The 14,495-nt window shown below is 34.9% G+C and overlaps 1 protein-coding gene across 3 annotated transcripts in view; it reads left to right on the forward strand.

Annotated features, from left to right (window-relative positions):
* LOC144968916 (uncharacterized) overlaps nt 1–14,495 on the forward strand; it is a 64,054-nt gene that overhangs the window by 18,212 nt on the left and 31,347 nt on the right. The window contains exon 2 of one of the 3 annotated variants that reach the window (XM_078907762.1): nt 5,894–6,373. The exons of 1 other annotated variant lie outside the window; for it this stretch is intronic. The gene's annotated coding sequence lies outside the window, so the exon portion shown is untranslated. Of the gene's footprint in view, nt 1–4,997; nt 6,374–14,495 lie in introns of those variants that run through there. One more of the 3 variants, XM_078907761.1, reaches the window with a different exon arrangement.

A 14,495-nucleotide genomic window follows, 5' to 3' on the forward strand; every position in this document is an offset into this window, starting at 1 on the left:
GTTTAAAGCACAATACCACCTTGCCTATGCTGTTCAGTTTTTTTCTCCAGACAAATGTAGTCGCCTCGCATTGTAGCAGGATTGATTCCCTTCATCTTAATTGTTTTTCTTTCTTTCTTTTCTGTTACTAGCCTATAATATAGTCTACAATTAATCATTATGAATGTGAATATCAGTGACTGGTATCTCTTGTATAAATTGACTGTATAATTGATTCAATGATAATCCATCTGATTCGTCACTGGCCTTATAACACATTACTGTCAGCAAGTCTCCTACATTAGAAGTCAATGCTGTCCGCCATCCATAGGTCATGCAATAAAAGCGTTTGAAAAACAAAGTGCTGTCCAGTGGCGCCAGATGGTCAAATCAGCTGTGCACTGACAAAGTGCCAATTCTATTTTTTAAAGCCAGAAAACGATATTAATTCATGTTTTATTGACAGATTAAAATCAACCCCAACTTGCCGAAACGTCGTACCCTGAACATGCTTTGAACTCCCAGGTTTAAAAACTTTTTGACAAGTCGGGGTTCATCTAAATCAGTCGATTATATGATTTAAAAGTTTTGGCTAAAATCATATAAAATGTTTTTTTAAGGACACGACAGGAATTTGCACCCACGCAGAAAAAATATGTATATCAAATTCGAACCAATTCCAAGCTAGAATCTACGTAGGTTCTTTTAACGTTAAAGGCCAGTAACATTCTGGTATTTTCTGTTCTGCGTATTGAAAGTTCGATAACTTAATTTATGTAAGGTCAAAGGGTTAAACCTGTGTTAATTCATGTCAAGTTTATAAATGAATACGTCTCATGCTGACCGTGTTTTGCCATGAGTTTAGATCGTATGTTGGGATAAGGGAATAAGTAACTGAGTGAAATGTCTAATACAAATTATTAAATTGGGGCAAAACGATTAACCTTCTGACCTCTGGTCATTTTCGCAACTACTCGTATCTGTCATTCCCTGACGAGGGTCAAATGTTGAAACGTCATTTTGTGTCTTGTATCTTGTGTCTTGTGTCTTGTGTGTCTTGTGTCTTGTATCTTGTGTCTTGTGTTTTGTGTTTTGTGTTGTGTGTCTTGTGTCTTGTGTCTTGTGTTTTGTGTTTTGTGTTTTGTGTCGTGTGTCTTGTGTCTTGTGTCTTGTGTCTTGAATCTTGTGTCTTGTGTCTTGTATCTCGTGTCTTGTGTCTTGTGTCTTATGTCTTGTGCCTTGTGTCTTGTGTCTTGCGTCTTGTGTCTTATGTCTTGTATCTCGTGTCTTGTGTCTTGTGTCTTGTGTTTTGTGTCTTGTGTCTTGTGTTTTGTGTCTTGTGTTTCGTGTCTTGTGCCGTGTGTCTTGTGTCTAATGTCTTGTGTCTTGTATCTCGTGTCTTGTGTCTTGTGTCTTGTGTCTTGAGTCTTGTGTCTTGTGTCCTGTGTCTTGTGTCTTGTGTCTTGTATCTCGTGTCTTGTGTCTTGTGTCTTGTGTCTTGTGTTTTGTGTCTTGTGTCTTGTGTGTTTGTGTTTTGTGTTTTGTGTCTTGTGTCTTGTTCTTGTGTCTTGTGTCTTGTGTCTTTTGTCTTGTATCTAGTGTCTTGTGTCTTGTATCTTGTGATTTGTATCTTGTGTCTTGTGTCTTGTGTCTATATGCACGAGTCCTCATTCAAATGAATATTTGTCATTTTGCGTCATCTAGGCTTTTTTACTTTCAACGCTTGGGGCTAAAATGGATGATTGAGTTGTCGTTCTTTTTGTATCGTGTTGATAGTGAGAACTATTGCAGTGGAGAAAATATCCAAAGAGGAACCAAACATGCCCAACAAGCCAAACGCAGAAAGACCAGACACCCCCCCCCCCCCCAAAAAAAAAAACAACCAAAAAACAAACAAAAAAAAAACAACAAACCCAGCCCCCACAACCCCCCCCCCCCCCAAAAAAAAAACAAAAAAAAAAAAAAAAACAAACAAAAAAAAAAAAACAAAACAAAACAAACAAAAAAACCCCAAAACCCCAACAAAGACCAAACTTCCTTGCACACAAAGGCACATGAACTTTTACATGAATCATCAATCGATTAAACTGACCCTCATCCCGACTAAAATTCTCACCCCTCTCCTTTCCAACTATAGGAAAATAGTCACATTCGTTACGATACAACCAACATTTTTCTTATTCAAAATTCTCCCATGTGTTTCCTCGAGTCTTTTCGTGAAATCCAGGTTAAAACCTTTCGTTATCGGGTAGTGCAATCGTTTAAGAGTGTTTAGGTAACTAAGTTTACTTTGTTTTACGCACTCTTTGATATTGTACTAACAGGACTGCAGTGTGGCCTCAAAATCATCTTCCACATCTCCCCCCCCCCCTCTACACACACACACACACACGCACGCACACACACACACACAAAAAAAAAAACAAACAAATACACACATACGCACCCGTGACCCCCAACCGTCTTTTATGATGAATCACCCCCCCCCCCAAAAAAAAAACAAAAACAAAAAAAAAACAAAAAACAAACCAAAACATAATGCTGATGGTAAGCTCCATCGTACCGTGATGCAACTCGAATAAACAAGATACCTATCTAGAATTGTCACTTGTGATCTCCGATCTATTTACTCCACGAGTCTATTGTTGTGTGGATAGCTTGTTATTCCCAAGTTACAACAGCTGGCCTATCATTCACTCAAAACACATCCATTCCCTTGGCGAGAAATCGTTTAGTACTTCAAACATCACAACGGTCGATCAAGATGATCGTAATTTTGTCAAAAATGTTGCTCTTCTTTGAAAAAAAAAAAACAACAAAACCCCGACACAATGTATTTAACATTTGGCCAGAAAACTCGTCCTTCAAATATCGATCGATTACAATTACCCTCATCTTGCTAAAAACTCTCTAACCTGGGACTTCGCGATGTTAACATTCCTAGATTTTAATACAGAAAGGACGTGCAGAATATATCGGCTGTTGATCTGTTTTATTTTTAGTAATGTAAAAAATAACGATGTGGAATGGAATGGAAGCTTCAATTTAACGTATTTGTGTTTTCATTGTTTCTTGTTGTTGCTGACGAAGGGTTTTGACCCCGAATGTTTTGTATTTGGTATTTTGTTCTGTTTTTTTAAAGCCGTTATATCGATTATTGTTTATTACTTTTTTTCCAGTCCACAGCTTCAAGCAGCCAAGTATCACTTTGATTTGAGTTTTTTTTTTCAGAGTTCTGTGGACAAACTCTCCAGCTTTCTGTTTATTTTTGGTGATTCTGCTTTGAATAACAATAAAACGCTTACTCTATGCTTGAACCATTTATGTCACAATACACAGTTGTGTCCAGTCTTCTCAAATAAGTATTAAGGCGGGATGAACCAATTGATAAAAATCTGATTTAATGAAGAAAAAAAAAAAAACAGGTATATCTGTATAAAATTTCATACTACCGTCTATGTAAGCCAACGTCTAAAAGCGGGATGAAAAAGGGTAGTGGAATTGAATTTCTACTCTCTTGGGGTTGATTCCAACCTCCAATGATGGAGAACAATTACAAGATATTATATTTCCAAACAAACAAACATACGCACGCACACACACACAAACACACACACACACACACACACACAAAATAAAACAAAACAAACAAATAAAACCCTCGGCGTTTGTAAATCTTATCATTTCAATTCTAAATTCATTTATCGGAATCCGATTGATTCCCAAGTTAACTGTTTTGAGACGGTTTATGAAATTCTAGTTCTTGTCACTTTTTGTCACTTTAAAAAAAACTTACTCATTAAATTGTCCACATTCAAACATAATAAATTAACCCAAGTATCTTTGACAATAAATTCAAATTTTACTACCTAAAAAACCCCGTCATATTACCCTTTTGATGTTTCTGATCACATTTAGACCATTAAATTGTTCGGACTAACGATCCATGACTGCAGTTTGTGGAGCACATCCCCCCCCCCCATTCCCCCCCCCCCTCCCCTCTAGCCCGCGCCTAAGAGCTAAGAGTTATCTGATCAAAGAGACAATAGTGGGCTGCGTTTACGTAATATCCGTCAATGTCTAATGTTTGATATTATGTCAGATATCAATTTATACACGGGTGTAAAAAGCAGTTGGTGTTTGGCTGGGACAGGATTGCTAAGCAGGGTCACCTTGTCACAGATATTTTTAACCAAATACCCAACGCAACGATAGGCATGTATGTTTTGTTCAGACGGTTGATACTGACTGAAAACTCTCGTTCAGAAGGTGGCGATTTTCAGAGGGCGTTGATTAGAAGTTGTTAAATTCTAGAATAAGTTAAACGTTATTCATTTAGGATTTTTACATTTTAAACGAGTGTAAGGCCCTACTCTCTCTCTCTCTCTCTCTCTCTCTCTCTCTCTCTCTCTCTCTCTCTCTCTCTCTCTCTGTCTCTGCATTAAATCCCCACTATACAGCTCAAATGGAAGGCATCCTTTTACAGTGCTAAATTTGGCTATGGATCTTCGGTTCACGGTTGTCAGTCGATATCATGGGTACATTAAAAAAAACAACTTATTTTCTTAATAATTGTGTAAAATTAGGAGCATTTGAAACGTTTATAAGACTAATTTTAATAAGATATACGATAACAGCGGCAAAGGGACAGCGTGGCTCAGCGGTACGGTCTTTGCTTGGTACCCAAAAGGTACCGAGTTTGACTACCCGCCTCTTTGTGTGACCTTGAGCAAGTTACCTCGTCCTAACTCACTTTGCGGGGCTGCACTGCGGCTGACGCCTGGGTTATTCCAGTCTTCCCTTGGGATAGATCCTAAAGACAAATTTCCTCTTGGGGATGAATAAAGGGAATTTTATTTATTTATTTATTTATTTATTCAAACTGACGTTATTTTCAAAGGTGTAAGCATTGTATGTTGATTGAATAGCCCGAGTCTCGTACTATAAGATAAGAGTAGAAATAAATATATCCATCGTAAAAACTTGCCAGGAATAGATAGCAACAAGACGAGAACCATCCCTTCTCTCGTCGCTTGTACAAAAGGGAACAAACCACGGCAGGCTTGGGTTCAACTAAAAGTAGCTTGTCCAAAAAAGGTGTATTGAGTGAATGCCTTTATACCTGTTTCAGTCCCTTGATCAACGACTTAGTAATAATTACAAGGCCCACTCCTAGGGGACTGGCATCCCAGTGTAGCTGGTTGTTTTCTCTCAGTTGTGTGATTTGTGCGTTTTCTCCGCTAATAGAAATTTATCAATGCCCTATGGAATACTGTTTCCATGGAAGTTGCCCTCATTCTTATATGTTCACTGTGTTGGGCATTACGAAGGGATATAATCGGTGACAAACGCATCCCCCCCCCCCCCCCCCCGCCAAAAAAAAAAAACAAAAACAGTGAACTTTAAAGTTAACACTTATATATGTGTGTTAATTACGATTGCTTCGGCGGACGGTACTGTGAGAATTTTACAAAACGTCGTACCATCTTGGTCCAAATAATTTCATCATGGCCCTTTTATAGAACACGCACCAACCCACCAACCCACCAACCCACCAACCCAAACCAGAGTGAATGGTCAAACCCGCCATTCGATTCAAACCCAACTGGCTTTAACCACCACTGTGCCTGGCATTAAAATGTGCTCCACTCAACCATGACTGAAATATTTCGATAGATATTATTATTTGTAGAGAAGTGAACAGTGTACACCTCCCTATTTCAACGACTGCTACCTGCGACCGGCTACCGGTTGCTCCGAGATAGAAGTAATAATATCATAATATGACCATGTATTAGTTCTGGTCGGTTGCTTTTTCACTTCTACCTTTAGTGTCTGTGTTTGTGGTGACTATTTCCAATGCCTCTACAGCTTAACGTATAATCTTATAATATTATTTCAAATTTGTTGCTAGAGTTCGTATCAGTTGGTGCCTATATCGGATTTCAACACTAAACATGTTTTATGACATTTTAAAAACTTTAAAGTTAATCCACAAGTGTTGTGTTTGTTTTGTGTCCATAGACGATTTATGTTACAAATTTGTATGATCCGTCAACGAAAGATTCCTGTTTTATGATGAGATTAATATTTCAGATCAGTTTCAAAACCATTCCATTTGCCAGTGTTTTTACTTTGGTTTCAATCAGCGTTGTTCTCGGCTGAATTTAACCTGTTATTTATTTACTTGTGGTTTGAAGTAAATGTTTGCGTTTGGACATCCGATTGAAATAACAAGATATTTTTTAAACGATATTCTTGAGCCTGTTTTTGTTACTATTGAGGATTTTAGTTAAGCTGAGAATTGAATTGTTATAGATGAAATATTCCTCTGAAGACATCTGAATTACACTGGAACATTTTTATTTGGATAATATGACCAATATTATATTTGGTAAGTGACGTGTTAATAATTTGTTGTCTTTGTATGTTGTTATATTATGTCGTCATGTTATATTGTTGAAAATAGTTGTGCTTGTCATATGGATGTATGATAATGCTTTGATATCTATATATTACATTTCAGTTGTCACTTGATATGAATGTTTTTCTTGTTTTAAAAAAAATTATTTTCTAAATACGTGTTCTTGTCGTTAGTCATTCATTTCTAAACGATAAAGCTCCTGGAAACTTTTAGCTGTATAGACGATGCTCTGCATATATTTCAATGTTAATTACTATAATTACTATTATTATTATTTTAACTCTTTTAGATCTCTCCTCTGCTTTCGACACCATAAACATAAACATTTTACTTCATCGTTTAAACATCACTTTATGGAATCAGAGGCACTGCACTGGAATGGTTTCAATAGTACCTTAGATTTAGAAAACTGCAAATTTTCAGATGAATTTTTTTGATGCACGGGGTACCCCAGGGATATGTCCTCGGGCCTATAATTTTTACAATGTATACACAGCCTCTTTCTAAAATGTTTAATAATAATAATAATAATAATAATAATAATAATAATAATAATAATAATAATAATAATAATAATAATAATAATAATAATAATAATAAACTTATATAAAGCTCTACTTCCACATAAGTTCTCAGCGGCGGTTTATTATAATTGTCATCTAACAGTCCCGTTACATTCAGGGCAATTTTATTCAACCTCGTAAATATGCACATTTGTATAGGGCATGTTTATGTTTTTGTTTATTGCGCCTTATATTGACTTATTTAATGTCGTAGAAGGCTACCTTAGATCATGCTTCCATTTCATACAGTACAAGTCGCCTGTTGTATTCCCTTTGTGCAGTAGCAATCTCACAGAGTTCGTCACTGCATAGAGCTAGGCAATTTTCTGGGTGGGAATGTTAGTTTGATTTTTCTAATCGCAAGTCTATCATTGACACTTGCATTGGATGCTACATTTGAAATTTACGGGAGTGGCAAAAAATGTCTGAATGGTTAGAGTTTTTCTACCGTACTCGGGGTGTTAATGAATACCTAATCAGTGACAGTTTTGTCTCTGTCGAAATAAAATTATTGCGTTTTTCAAGCGTTATGTTTCGTCTTACATGTTAAGTGTCGCTTGCGCCTTGGGAGCACTTATAAAGCGCTTTGAGTACATTAGGTGGATATTGAGCTATTTGAAAGCTCAAGTTTTTCAAATGCGGCTATTCGGACTCGAGTCTGAATAGTCTCCCATGGCTATTCGGACTCAAATTCCAATGCGCAATCAAACGATTATTCAGACTCAGTCTGAATAGTTTCCCGTAGCAGTATAGTTTTTTTTGGAGTTGTTTTTTTTAAAAAAATATTGTGATTATTGATGATTACATAAAATTAATGCAAATCAAAATAACGATTTTAGTAACTATCAACATGTAGTCTAATCCGCTATATTTGACGAGAAAGACACAATCATAGATTAATTGGGTCCAGATAAAAGTTAAAAAGAAAAGAATTAGAACTCTTCAAAAGTAACAAAAGTCAGTCAAATTAACTGTGGTATAAATGAAAAGCTTTTCCAACAACATAACACGATGTCCAAATAAAATCAGGACATATCTAGAAAAAAGCATTGTGATAATGTGGGACAGGCAACAATCCTTGTACAGTCCAAAGTAGGGGTATGAGCTGAATCATTGTGATATGGGCAAAACAGAATTTCTTCTGAACTCTTTTTCTATATCTTTATCAGTTCCACCCTCTGCCTTCTGTTGTCCACATTGTGTCGTTCTCCCCTTTGTATGCACACGCACATTGGAGTCCGAATAGCCACGGGAGACAATTCAGACTCAAGTCGGAATTGCCACTTCGTTTTTAAAATGTATTCTTTTTCTAGTGTACAGCAACCAGTGCTGACCTTGCCGAAGTTCAAATTCCACAACGTCGTTAATTTCTTATCGTTGTGATAAACACTTGAGCCATCTCTACCTACTTCACTGTAATGGCCTTTTTCTGATTCTATCATGACATGATTGGCCCTAAATTGTTTTGACTCAGTCATCGTCACCGTCCCAGTCTAGAATCATGCCAAACTCTGACAAAACACATTTTAAACTTTGGCCAGAAAACTTTTACCGCAAACATCTATCTACACAACACAACGCTTGTCTAAAATACTTAAACCTAGGACATGTTTAAAGGCGTATTTGGCGGCTGAGATTTCAGACTTTTAGATAAGTTAGGAGTAATCTTAATCTATAGATATAATAATATGATATTTCGTTTTTTTTCTGGTTCAAAATAAAAATAGTACTTTGGCAGTGTCCGACAGCGTTATTGAATGTCCATGAACTGGCTTGTTAAGGACAACAGAGAAGCCTGTCAGTTGCTCTCAATCGTGTTGACTTAATCCCATCAACAAGGCGAGCTCCCAAGAAATGCCTTACGTCACCGACCATTGGAACTCGGAAAGCCAGTAGTTTTAGATTAAAGGGTAGAATAAATTAAATAGTTATTTTCTTCTGAATCGTAAAGTGCGGATGGCTGAGATGGAAGATGAAAGACGTTTACATCTGAAAAAACCCAACTCGTTTTGACCTCGATATGGATCGATTGAAAGTACCCTAATCTTGTCAAAAATTCTCAAACCTAGGACCTCAGTGAAATCCCAGGTTTGAGATTTTTTTGATAAGATTTGAGTCACTTTAATTGATCGTTAATTCAAGATCGATTTTACTGGCCAAAAGTTACAAATGAATGGAGAGAACTTCTACTCTGCTGGGCGGGTCGTTATAATTGACACTTCGTCGTAGGCTGACGCTCGGGGTTTCGTTGTCTTTTTTCGAGTGCTAGATAGAATAAAGACTAAAGAGACAAATAGTTTTCTTAACAAAGGGATTGTTTTTGATGAAAATACTGAATTTGCGATTTTGTTGCACGTATAGACGGATTTTTGCTCCCGTCCATTTAATGTTTGTTAGTGTTTTTTTTGTTTGTTTGTTTCTTTATTTATGCATTTAGAGATATTATGGGTTATTTAGTCATGCTATCAGGACACACCCCAAGAAATGGGGGAAAAAACTCTTTTTACTTGAGAATCTTTTACAAAACGTTTGTCCAAAAATCCAGCCTGTCCACGCATGGATGAGAATCAGCCCGGGTGGTCAGTACCACAGTCTGTGTGGTCAGTACCAGGCGCCAGGGTCAGTGACCGATTTGGGATTATCTGTCATTGTTTTCTTAAGGATTCCCTCTAGATAGGATTTGCCTAGGAATCCCCAGTCAACTGTTACGTCATCAATAGATAGGGAGATAATGGTATCATCATTTTGACCGATTTTGACCATCCCATAATATCATCCGGCCTCGAAATTTTTGGGATGGTTTTTTCCCTTATACTTTTCTTTCTAGATTTGTCTGGCCGTGTCTGGCAATGTTTGGCGGTGTTTTATACGCACTTTTTCAGATCTATATCTTACACCAGAGCCTGCTCCGAATTTTGTCAAAACGCGTAAAACACGTTTAGTGGATATTGCTTTATAATAATAATGTACTTTATTCATCCAAAAGGAAATTTTTGACAGACGTATAAAATGCCGACGATAATACAAACATAAACATAATATACGTAAATATAATGTGGTAAAGTAAAATTTGGTAATAGGTATATATAGTGTCATGTAATAATATTGTAGGCTGTAAGAATAATAACATAGAACTAGTATAAATTAAGGGACACACAGATTATAAAAGTGTAAAGATATAAATATCTAGACAAGGTATAATGATGCCAACATATAAAAAAAAGATTAGTAAAAAGCTAAGAATTAGTTACAGTATAATACTATAAAAATCCCGCACTGTAATATATTCTGGTCTCTATGATCTTGGTAACTTTACTAATGATCTGTGATTGTGTCTGCGATCTAGATAATAATATGCTATCTTTTGACCTGATACAACGTGTGTATTTTGAATGGTTGACATTAGGTTTCCATTGAGTTTATATCCGGGTCAAGATGTACCTCTCGTCTGTTGTGTCAAAACGTGTAGGTGGGAAGGAGGGGATATGATGATGCCAGTTTGAATCTTGTAGATTTGTTGACAATATTTCATGATTTACCTGATATTAAATGCCAGTTGGACGTCAAATGTTTAGCATCTTGTTATTGGTTACATTGTGTATTGTTATGTCCAGACAGCTGGTGTGTGTGTTTATGTGTGTGTGTGTGTGTGTGTGTGCATACGTATATAATATATGTTTTTAATGGGGGCGACGGTATGTGAGTGTTGGTATGTACAATGTTAACGAAGTCGTCTTTCCTATTCAATTATTGAATAGAAAGATCAACATTAGATCTTTTGAACAGAATGGCATCTTCCATACCACAATGAGATTTGAGATCTATCGGTGTAAGTTGTGAAAGTTTGCTTAATCAATTGATAAAAAATTGTCAGCGTGTAGCAGGCGTGGAGACTGTCCAAGACGTCAAAGACGATGCATGGTTAGCACTGGACGACTGGTAAAAGAATGGAATATAAGGAAAGTGAAAGGAACGTTCTGTTAATACAGACACTCGTGTTCATCAGTCAGAATGCTGATGTAACATTCTGCGATTCCTTACTGGTTTATTTTTTTTTTACTTCGTGGTATCTGTAGCTTTCTAAAGATCAGTATTATACCCCCCCCCCCCCAAATTAAAAAAAAAAAAAAAAAAAAAAAAAAAAAAAAAAAAAAAAAAACATTGGAAGCCAAGTACAATTTTATGACGATCAAATTTTTTAAAAAATCACTTACTTTTATGTCATTCATCACACGGATGGGCACAATTGTGTGGGTTTTCCAAACGTTACTTTTATATAAATTGAATTATTGTGATGACAAAGACATGAAATCGACATCACTCTGCTCTTTATTGTTGTCTTAAGACTGCCAGGGAGGAGATCGTTCTCACTTACTTATCTCTAATAGACTGTAAACGTTAAAACTCACAGATAGATTTCTGCGTTGGATACAATTTGTATTGGCGAGCATATATGGAAAGCATTTTACTTGCATACCATCAATAATGACAACGCCTATACTGTGGACTTAGTTTGTGAAAATTGACTTTAAAATGTTTATTCTATCCCAACGTTTCTACCGTCACGGAACCCAAACATGTATCGGTTTGACTGACTGGGATTATGTCATTTCGATGTCATTTCTCATGATATCAAATTGACTATAATCATTATTAAAAAATAATCGAACCTTCACGAATCTTATATCGTATCGTATCGTTTAAGAGCTAATAGGTTCTAAAAACATTTAAATGTTCTGTGTAACTATTATGCATTGATACAATTTATCAAAAATATAAATAGTATTCTAAGTAAATTAATTGATAATATTCAGAATTAATTATCTAATACACAAATAAGTGTCATATTCAAGTTTTTAACAATACGATAACAATGACTCAGACAACGGTAATCGATCAAAACTTTGCGGTGGGTTATTTGATTTTAATATGAAAAGAGGAGTCTCTATCTGTTCAATAAATAACTTATTGTTATCATTAACTCCAAACTGCCCTGACATGTCAAGTATCAAATCTTCTATCCCACACGACTCGAGTGATTGATTTCAATAATCGATATCGTTAGTCATGGGTGACGTGTATTGTGTCCCAATGATCTTATGTTTAAAATAAAGGCTGTTTCTGTCTTCTTTCATATAATATGTATGTGATTCATTTAAAAACAAAAATGGAACTAGCAATGAAATAGTTTTCAAACAGAAAGACACCCTGCCTCTAAATGTCATTTTACACCTCCAGTCCTCACTCTATCGGCTTTCCACAGATAAATTAAATCAAATTTGATGTAGAGATAAATCTTTGAATTGCAATGTAACCTAAATTATTTCCTTAGTTTTCAGCCGGCGATAAGGCACGTAGTGATTAGAGACATTTTATTATTATTATGATTATTATTATTGTTATTGTTATTATTATTATTATGATTATTATTATTGTTATTGTTATTTATTATTATTATTATTATTATTATTATTATTATTATTATTATTATTATTATTATTATTATTATTATTATTATTATTATTATTATTATTATTTATTATTATTATTATTATTATTATTATTTATTATTATTATTATTATTATTATTATTTATTATTATTATTATTATTATTGTTATTATTATTATTGTTATTATTATTATTATTATTATTATTATTATTATTATTATTATTATTATTATTATTATTGTTATTGTTATTATTATCGTTATTATTATTATTATTATTATTATTATTATTATTATTATTATATTATTATTATTATTATTATTATTATTATTATTATTGACCTCGTCATATCAATAAATACAGACATTAATTTCAGAAAACCTCTGTTGGGAAATGTTAGCGTTTGTATAAGCTGGATGACACTTCTATGGTTCAGCATCGGATTTTCTTTTTTAATTGTAAAGTGACATGACGAGCATAGTGTTTACCTGGGATATGTTTGCACAAATGCAGTATTTAAAAAAAAAAGAATAGGACACACACACACACACACAAACACACACACATACACACACACACACACACACATATATATATATATATATATATATATATATATATATATATATATATAGATATGGGTGTGTGAGCGGTGTTTATGCCTTTTGTTTGCTTCTCTGCTATATATATATATATATATATATATATATATATATATATATATATATATATATATATATATTACATGAGCAGATAGATATCTCTTAGCAACATGTGTCTACTCTCCGCCATTATCATTGTTTATGACAGAAATCTCCGACCTTTTCCATGTACTATGTCTTTTTGTCGGACATTTATAAATGTCAACTCTTAGGCTTTTTTCCCCAGTCCTAGCTAATAAAATGAATATTATTGTTATCATCAGCATGAAAGGTTCATAATAACGAATTTCAGTCAGGTTTATGCTGCTAACATGGGGACAATGTTGGCACATGAAACAGATGCCGTTGTAGGTGTTCTCGTTTGAGCTCTATCTCCTTTATTTAAAAATAAAATAATATTGACAAGCCGCTCATTTAATTCTTATCGTTGGTATTTACGTGTCGTGTTTCGCGTCGACATTGGAACGTTCTGTGTCATTTGTTGTGTATGAAAGGCAGAGGCGTTGTCATTTCGGTGTATAGATAGCATGCGCTTGGCTGAGAAGTTCACAACATTGCCATCCGGAAGTATAACGGACCAACAGACAAAACTGTGTGCAACCATGAACGTTTATAGATAAATACAGTTTAGTGAGAATTACTCATAAACGCGGATGGCAAAAATCAATAACAAAGACCTGAGTGACGTCAACTTCGAACTATCTTTATGTTGTGAGACGTAAAACGTGCTCTTTTTGTTCTTTTCTATATTTTAACCAGGATATTATCGTTGTTGCTTAAGCGGATAGCGTTCAGTGACGAAGAGGGTCAGAGGATGTTTTCAATAGAAGGAGCTCAAAGAGCTATGTTATTGTTTTCATCGTATATGTGCAACGTGCCACCGCAACTGGAATATTTAATATATCTTTCAGATTTGGAAACAAATTAGAATGACAACAATCTGTTTTTTCTCTCCAGTTTATGAATCTACGTTTGTTCTATTAAAAGCCCATTTCAATTAGTGGTCTTAGAAGTTGGAAGTTGGAATCACTTTTCGCCTCTCGACCAGAAAGATCCTCCTTTATTAATTGATAGATTGCGAAAACCCTCAACGTATCAAAATGTCTTGAACATGTCGCCTTTTTATACTTGTTTGAACTCTCATGTTTAAGATATTTAGTCAAAGTAGGGTTATCTTAATTTATCGATGTATTTATTATGAAGTAGAACGCTTTTTAATCAAGCAGAAAAAGGTGGGGTTTTTTACGCGTATCCAGAATAGCCAAAATGTTACACAGGGTGTCCATAAAGTCTTTCTCTGTTTAATAACATCTTTAACAGAAAATAAAACAATGGGTTTTAAACAAGGACATATGCTATATAAATGCTTTACATACTGTTTACTATTATCTTTTACTCAATTGCGCCGCTAGCGTTA

This window comes from Berghia stephanieae, chromosome 3 (genome assembly GCF_034508935.2).
Source record: "Berghia stephanieae isolate SIO BIC M18660-M18661 chromosome 3, UCSD_Bste_1.3, whole genome shotgun sequence".
In the NCBI taxonomy this organism is placed as follows: domain Eukaryota; kingdom Metazoa; phylum Mollusca; class Gastropoda; order Nudibranchia; family Aeolidiidae; genus Berghia; species Berghia stephanieae.